This window comes from Protomyctophum parallelum, assembly GCF_964188405.1.
Source record: "Protomyctophum parallelum genome assembly, chromosome: 2".
In the NCBI taxonomy this organism is placed as follows: Eukaryota; Metazoa; Chordata; class Actinopteri; order Myctophiformes; family Myctophidae; genus Protomyctophum; species Protomyctophum parallelum.
The window spans coordinates 43,330,547-43,339,530 of NC_139699.1; positions in this window are offsets into that span (position 1 = coordinate 43,330,547).

Genomic DNA, 8,984 nt, shown 5'->3' on the forward strand with positions numbered 1-8,984 from the left:
ATCAATACTGCAATGTAGATGTACTCCATAGAAGTCAGGTATTCAAATTGTACTCGAGTAAGATTACTTAAAGTACTAAAAGTACTCACAATGTGATGCATTGTGAGCTTGTAAATATGCTATTTTCAAATGGCCGAAATGTATATAGGGCTGAAGTGGTTAATGACATAGGCCTATATGTTTTCTAATCAAAATTAACTAGTAACTAAAGTTTTAAAATAATTGTAGTGGAGTAAAAGTAAAAATGTTGGCTCTGAGATGTAGTGGAGTAGAAGTAAAAGTAGGTCTACTGGAAATTGGAAATAGTACAAATACCTCAAAGCTTAGTAGTAAAGTAAAGTAAACTTAGTTACATTACACCACTGGTCAATCTAAGCTAAAAAAGGGGCGTGACCCAAAATAAATTGCAATAGTAATCGTTTTTTATGATCCTTTTTTGGAGAAACGTTAGGGTACTGTTATGCACCAGTCTAGGGGCCTGATACACAGCATGGAAATATGACGCTCCCGCCTTCCACAACTCCCAAGCAGCCACTCAAACAAAGGGTTAAGGGTGTAAAGGCAAATATATATTTATTAACAAAATAGGTATAAGTTAAGTTTCAAGTGAGTTTCATAAAGTAAAATCAAAAGTAAATGGTTTCAAGGCAACTGATATGGAATGTTGAAATAAATCAAAAGAGCTAAACCAAAATATTATCTTACCTAACGAAAACAAAATACAAGAGCTTACCTCCTTAACATAAACAGAACATAAAGGCAACATAACTCAGAATTCACTTAACTCAAAGCAGGCAGCAAAGCAAACTAAATCATATTATAACTGAACATAACAAAAGACGGGCGGTGGCCGGTTGGGAGCTGAGGAGGACAGGTCTGTCCCCGTGCGTAATGCACTCAGGCCAACATCATTAGCCACTCTGCATGGCTGTGGGAATGCTCCCCACCAATCGTTGGCTGCCCTTAAGTCGCCCCTCCAATCGATGGCTGGCCGGAAGTCTCCCCTCCAATGGATGGCTGGCCAACTGTTGTGCATCCGTTCCCAGTCACAACCCTAGGTCACACCCCTGCTCACGGTGTCATCTACATCTGGCGCGTTGCACAGTGCACACGCACACCGCTTCCTTCCAGGACCCAAAATCCCATCACAGAATATGACCCCAGTCGTAACAGGTACCATAAAAAACCTATAAGGCAAAAAAAAAAATCTAAATTTTATTATGCTTTAAGTAACATGTGACGTGTAAAACTATAGGGGTGAACTTTCAACCCCTGAATTTACCATGATCCAACATTTTTCAATCGGTCAATTTGTTATTTGCGTGACCCTAAGGATCAGAAAAACACCTTGAACGAGTACTATTGCAATTTCTCTTGCGCCAAATCTTTGACTGGCCTAGGAGGCATAGGGCATTGATTGACCATATATCAAAGATTTTTAATATAGGCTACTGAAGATACCGTAATCAATCCCGGTTGGAGCCACCGTAAAGATGAAATGTTACACAAGTTCTACAAATGGTCTCCTAAGTATAGGCGTGGTTTGCTTCTCCACAGACAGATTTATTATTATTACAGTCTAGTCTACTGCTGCACAAAGTTTGGGCATTGTGATCCAATAGAAATAGAAATAGAAATATAGAAAAAGGTGTTGTGAATGACCTTATTGTGAATGTGAACGCCATTGCACTTGCACACTGATATATAGGAGAAATAACCCCATCAACCAAGACAGTTATATGGACAATTACAATATTGAGCATTTGGAACACACATTTTATTTAATTATCAATATGTCCAAGTCCATTCACTTAGGCTACTATATCTCAGTTTATCCGTTTTTTAGAACATCTGAAATCTTCCCAAATCTCGTGAGAAGTAGTTTTTGTCTTGATTTGTCTAGCAAAAAAAAGACATACTGTATTAGTATGAACATCTTGGAAATATTGTGTGCTTTGTGATGACTGGGTCCAGGATTTAGTTCAGTGACCATAGGGCTAAAGAATGGTGCAGAAGCTTTGTTCAGGCCCGGGCGGTTAGCTCAACCGTCTGGGCACCTAGCCTAACGGCGTGGTGCGGGTTCGACTCCCCATCCCGACGGCCTTTGTAGTCATCAGGAACCTCAATCTCGAACTTCCTTTTCCTTCAAACCGGAATAATATTACCTTCCCAATAGAAACGTGACTCGTTCTCTCGTAGCCTGCAACTTTTATAGGGAATTAATTATTCCTCCGGTTTGAAGGGAAAGGAAGTTCCAGATTGAGGGTTTCCGGCCTGATGACTACAAAACAATGACTACAACATGACCATGACGTAACGATATCATCCGCTCCCGATCGGATCATAAACCCGAACAGGATTGCTGACCAGGCAGATTAATGTACCATTTCGCCTCTAGTGGCTCTAACTGGAATGATTATCTTCAGTATATTATAAATCTTTGCTTGTTGTAGTCATCAGGCCCGACAGGCCGGATTCCGGAACCCCCAAACCAGAATCAGAATTACCCAAAAATAATTCCCTGCAATTACCCAATAAAAGCCTTAGGCTACTTCAAGTAGCCTACTTCTAGTTTGTTTGTTATATCCATCTTTTATTCCAACTCGTAGAGACTGCGGCAAACCTAAAAACAAACGGGATCGAGGGACCATAACTTTTTTTTAATGTATTCAAGTTTTTATCATCCAGTCTAAACCACGTTTCGACCCTAGTCTAGGTAGTTATCAGGGAAAATCTTTTTTTCCCCCCTGCCTGATGAAGACCTAGACCTAGAGGGTCAAAACGTTGCATGTTTGCCTCAATAAAGTAAGTCTCTTGTGGAGCTATAGAAACAAAGTGTATGGATGTTTTGCCTTTCTCTTAAATATCACTTACCATTCCAAGTAACAAAGCAGTTACAGGATACTACAGTGTGTCATGTGTGACTATACTAGCCTCGGAGACCCAGGCGATTGTGTGACAGCCAGCCACACAGGAATGCACAGGCCACTGAATGTGAAACAACACAGTGTTTGATGTGTCGGCCTGAGCTGAAACTACGGGTTGTAAATAAAGTGCCCACTCTTCCGGCTGTCCACATTTCCCTAGTGCCCACTCTTCCTAGTTAGTGCCCAGTCATCCTGGTGTCTGTCTGAGACAGACGCTGTCTGTCTGTCATTTCAAATAACTGTGTGTGTGTGTGTGTGTGTGTGCGTGCGTGCACACGTGCGCGTGTGGAAGGGCAGCGGGGACACACTGGTGTGTGGGAACAGGGTCCTGTGGCTGCACAGAGCTCCAGTATGAGCGGAAGCCACTGCCGTGCCAGAAGCAACTCTGTCCGGAGACACGGGAAATGAGGAGATGGGCCCACCGAGCTCTGTTATCATTGGCACCCACACCACCAAATGTGAGATTCTGTCATGTCTAGCAGTGTGCGTGTGAGAGTCTGTGTCCCGTGTGAATACTGTACCTGTGTGTGTGTGTGTGTGTGTGTGTGTGTGTGTGTGTGTGTGCGCACGTGGTCAGACCTCCGCTGTATGCATGAACTGGCCCATTCTCTACCCAGCAACACTATCTAAGCAACCTTTGTCAAGGCCAGTGGAGCGACAACGCGTAGACATGGGGACCTGTTTGGGTTTCCCAAAAGTCAATTATGTCATGTGTGAGTTTTAGGGACCTCGTGGAATTTCATAATCATAATAATTTCAATATTGTTATTTTATTTTATTCCACATCCCTTTCTAAAAACTCTGGATGTATTTTTGTTTTGTCATTCTTTAAATGTTTCATTTCATTAAACAATTCAAAAGGTAATGGAACATTTTGTCTTTTTTTGTGAAAGTTTGAAAGACTATCCCCGAAAATCCCCGTAAGTGAGTGAACATGAGTGTGCTTGCTTCCAGCAGGCACACTAATAATAAGACAACAGAACAATATATATAGTATATTTTCAAGTAATTAGATATTCAGTATAAAAATCAATTCAATTTGCTTTTCTATTCATTTTACAGACATTATTATTATTACATTGTGTTCCTGTACATAGCTGTACTGTGGTCATCAAACACAAAAATACACAACTTCATAATTAAGGTCATGAAAGCTATATTGACACGTCTTGCACATTAGCAGAAACTCAGTCATATATTTAAAGTACTGCAAGTGATATTCTTGTGTTAAAGTAAGTGTTTAATTGAGTGTTTATTCAGTAACAGGTGTTTCGGCTCGTAATAAACAAAAAAATAGGCTACGTTTTCACATTGGGATAACAATTCCATCCAATTGGGAAAGAAAACTCATACAGGATAAACAAGTGAAGGGGGGGGGGGGGGGTTACAACAATGTAACTGGAACAAAGGTAATAGATGGGTTCTTTCTCCTGATTGGATGAAATTGGTATCCTGACCTGGAAATGTATTTGTAATGTGCTTCCCGTTTATTAAAGAGGTGGAGAGACTGTTACTGAACAAATACTTGCAATCTCACTTACACCACCTTTAATAACGACTTCATATTTAACACTGCTATAAAAGATTGTTGTGTAATATCGTATAATTAGTAGGTCCCAGGTACTGTAACATACAGATAGAGACATAGAGAAAGACGAGAGAGAAAGAGAGAAAGAGAAGGCAAAGACAGTCCAAACTATACTATTGACATTTCCCTTCTATGTTAATACTGTGCCATGTTACTGTGCCTTGTAGATCAGTGGTTCTCAATAATTTGCATGTCCAAATTGATACATATTTGTCCTCTGACTACATTAGTTTGAAAATGTTTTATGCCATGAAGATGTTCATAAATAGCCCATCTACAAGCACACAACAAATCGCACGGCTTCATGGACGCCCGCATGGTTAAACCCATAAGCTTGTAGATCGGCTATTTCCGAATAGCCAAAGTAAAAAGAAAATAGGGTTAAATAGTTAAACTGATTGTGATACTATATATTACATAATTGATCTGGGGACCCCCTGCATGGAACTCCCTGGACCCCATTTTGAGAACCACCGATGTAGGGAATATGTTAATACTGTACCATGTTAGTGCTTCACTATATCGTCGCTGTTGGCAGAAACCTCTTATCTGCATATTCGAAGTGTGTGTGTGTGTGTGTTCTTTTTCTTTTATAAATTAGCACCCTAGTACACACAAAAGGCATAAAAAGTAGCAGATCCACAAGCTTTGAGCTTGTAGATCGGATATTTTTTTTAATTTGAATCCTGAAAAGTAACCGTTTTGGACATAATGAGGTTTCCACCCGACGACAGATATAGTGATATGTTAGTGCTTTGCCAAAAACTGTCTGATGTTAAAAAAATGATTTAATAATGTCATGCTATATCCAAAAGGTATTCATACAACACCTCTATGTTGTAAAGAGCTGTCCGACAACTGTTAAACCGAACTCTGAAAGAATCTTTCTCCTGAATTCCAAATATGTTTTCAGTATAGCCTACATCATTAGTACAATAAATTATTGCATTTTCACGTCTCATTATCTGAACCTATACCTTTTTTTTGTGTGTTTCTATGACAACTGTTTTAATCCATTTCAGCAACCTATAGTATAGTGGACATATCCAGATACAATACAGAGCATTGCAGCTTGGGCCTAAACACTTTATTATGACAGCAAATGTTTAACAGAGCTGTATTAGGCATTTTGTATTGAAACCTTATTTTTCATGGCATCCATAATAGCAGGCAAACACAGGTTTAATTAATTTGTTTTTTTGGCAGCACAAGGGTAAAGTACTTGACCACCACAGAGTCTAAGGGGTTCGAATCCACCGTGGTGCATCTGACTTGCCCCTGAAATCCATAAGAACACAGTTGGCCATGTTTTGAAATCTAGAAACACAGTTGGCCATGTTTTGGAGGAGAGAATCAGGGCAGGGATGGTTGATTTTTGTCACAGCACGTACAGGACCGACAAATATTCTGAATCTTATTCTTTTGAGACACGTTTTTCCGGCGTGATTATGAATCCCACCAACGTTCTAGGGTAGACCCGCCTCACCATGTGTCTGATTGGCTCCCGGGAAGGCATAGTTTTACTGAGGTTAGGCCGTTCGGTTTGGGTTAGGGGGTCCCGGGGGTGCATACTTAGTTTAGACTAGTCATTGGTTAGACATGGGTTAAGGTTAGGTTTAGGTGTGCTGCCCCATGGGAGGTTAGGTTTAAGGTGAGGGTTTGAGATAGGTTGTAGTTGTAGGACTAATGACTGGTCGCAAAAACGAGAACTGTCAATCACAACGACTACTGGCCAATGACAGCGGGGCTTTCCTAGAACTGCGGTGGGATCCATGATAATGGATAAAGGTTTTTCCGGCGGTCAAATAAAGAATCACATGACGTTGATCCCCTTCCCCTATTGGCTCATTCTAGGACGTATATATGTGTAGTCAGAAGAATACACATGATGTCACCAGCAGTCACTTCCTTTTACCTGACAGTGAGAAGTTTCACCACGAGGATGTAAAATGCATGTGGAGGAACACAGAGCTATATCTCTCCCTGCTGTAAAGGCCCACAGATCAACCTGTCGGAGGTCCCTACAGTATATGCACCCCGCTTCCCACCCTCAAAGATGGCCAATTGTGTTCGCAGGAGCACCTTGTCAAGCTGGACGCACCACCGAGTATTCAAATGCCATGCTGGGCCGGATATCCTGCTGCTATATGCCTAGTTAATACCTGCTGCTTGTGAAAGGTGTATTGGTTTTCGTACAGGAGTCGGGTTAGTGTATTATAATGTACATGTGTGTGAAGTGTATGAGCGAGTGGTATCGTGGTATTAACATCATAGCATAATATAAGGGGTCGGCTCCTCTCAGAGAGTTAAAAAAAGACAAAGCGTTGTGCTAAAACGTGTAACAAGTTGTAATTAGCAGTGGCAGAGGACAACAAATTAAACGCCTTTAAGGGATGGAATGCTTATATCTTTGGTCGTCCTTAGCTAGCATGTTACGTTCAAAGGCTGTTAAGTCAAAAGTGCATTTTCAAAGGCAGGCGTACACGCGTGGGCGAGAACCCTGGCTGTTTGTGATGAGCGAGTGTGTGTGTGTGTGTGTGTGTGTGTGTGTGTGTGCGCGCGTGTGTGTGTATTTTGTTTGTTTGTGTTTAATTTGGCTGTATCTTTGTTAAAAGGTAAAATCACTATAGCCAAGTCTCCTGAGGAGGCGCGTATGAAGCCCGTCATGGACGGGGTGTCCGGACTGGTGTCTGTAAGTATCAGAAATCCCCAACATATCTGTGGGTTCTAAATTGAATTAATTTTAAAAAAAAGTACCATTGGCTAGCACCAGGATCACAGTTTTACAGTCATTGTTAACTATTCTTTCCTTTTACACAACAGGACATTATTTTTCTAATAATGCAGTGGTTCTCCAACATTTTCATGTCAAGAACCCTCAAATTGACATTTATTTTGTGCCAGGGACCCTCATAAGAGAAGATTTGTCACCGTCAACTATGTTAAAATTGGCTAATGTGGGCCAGTGGGCGTGCAAGTGGACCACATCATCACGCTCATGTCACTATGACTCAGCCATATAACCATATCAGGAGTTCCCAATGCAGCTATGGCCAAATATGGAGTGTGTTGTCTAACCTCAATGTGTCTCCATAATGGGCATGATAGGGACAATAAGGACTGATAGATAGAGAGATCTCCATATAAGGGCATATCGGTCGGAACGACGTAGGTGTGATGACCACATTCTAGTTTTTGAGGCTCGCTATAGCCCCTCCAATGACTGACTGGCTTTTGAAATAACTTCATATGGCAGCCAAGTCTAATGACTTAGAATGTTTGTTTAGAGCACTTTAATACGTCATATGGTACACCCAAGTCTATGTACTTTAAATGTTTTTAGAGCACTTTATTACGTCATATGGTACACCCAAGTCTATGTACTTTAAATGTTTTTAGAGCACTTTATTACGTCATATGGTACACCCAAGTCTATGGACTTTGAATGTTTGTTAGATCACTTTAAACAAACATTACCAGGCACCCCTCACTTCACACGAGTGTGATTTTTAGAAAATATCCGATCTGCAAGCTCACAAGTGGATAAACTATTTTCAAAAAGTGACTTTAAGGCAAACATTTAAAAAATATATAGTAAAAGTAGACAATCTATTGGTCACTTTTTTGGCATGTTCTTTTCGTTTTTGTTAGACTCTGGCTCTGGCTAGAGTTTTAAATGAACATATTGTAGGTAGTTCCTAAATGCCTTCATATACGAGTGTTGGAGCTGTGATAGAGCTGCAGGTCAGTTTATATTCCAACTTCTTCCCATCTTAGAAGGTCGAGCAACGCTGAGCACACATGAACACATACTGTGTAGAGTTCCATATAGACATCAGTTTGCATTCCAGCAACAATCAAAGAAATCCTTGTAAGTTCTCCTTGTGTGAGTCAGGGTTACTATAGCACCAGAGCTAGTCTCAGGGTGAGTCAGGTTACTATAGCACCAGAGCTAGGTGAGTCAGGGTTACTATAGCACCAGAGCTAGGTGAGTCAGGGTTACTATAGCACCAGAGCTAGGTGAGTCAGGGTTACTATAGCACCAGAGCTAGTCTAGGGTGAGTCAGGTTACTATAGCACCAGAGCTAGGTGAGTCAGGGTTACTATAGCACCAGAGCTACTCTCAGGGTGAGTCAGGTTACTATAGCACCAGAGCTAGGTGAGTCAGGGTTACTATAGCACCAGAGCTAGTCTAGGGTGAGTCAGGGTTACTATAGCACCAGAGCTAGGTGAGTCAGGGTTACTATAGCACCAGAGCTAGGTGAGTCAGGGTTACTATAGCACCAGAGCTAGGTGAGTCAGGGTTACTATAGCACCAGAGCTAGTCTAGGGTGAGTCAGGGTTACTATAGCACCAGAGCTAGGTGAGTCAGGGTTACTATAGCACCAGAGCTAGTCTAGGGTGAGTCAGGGTTACTATAGCACCAGAGCTATAGTCTCAGGGTGAGTCAGGGTTACTATAGCACCAGA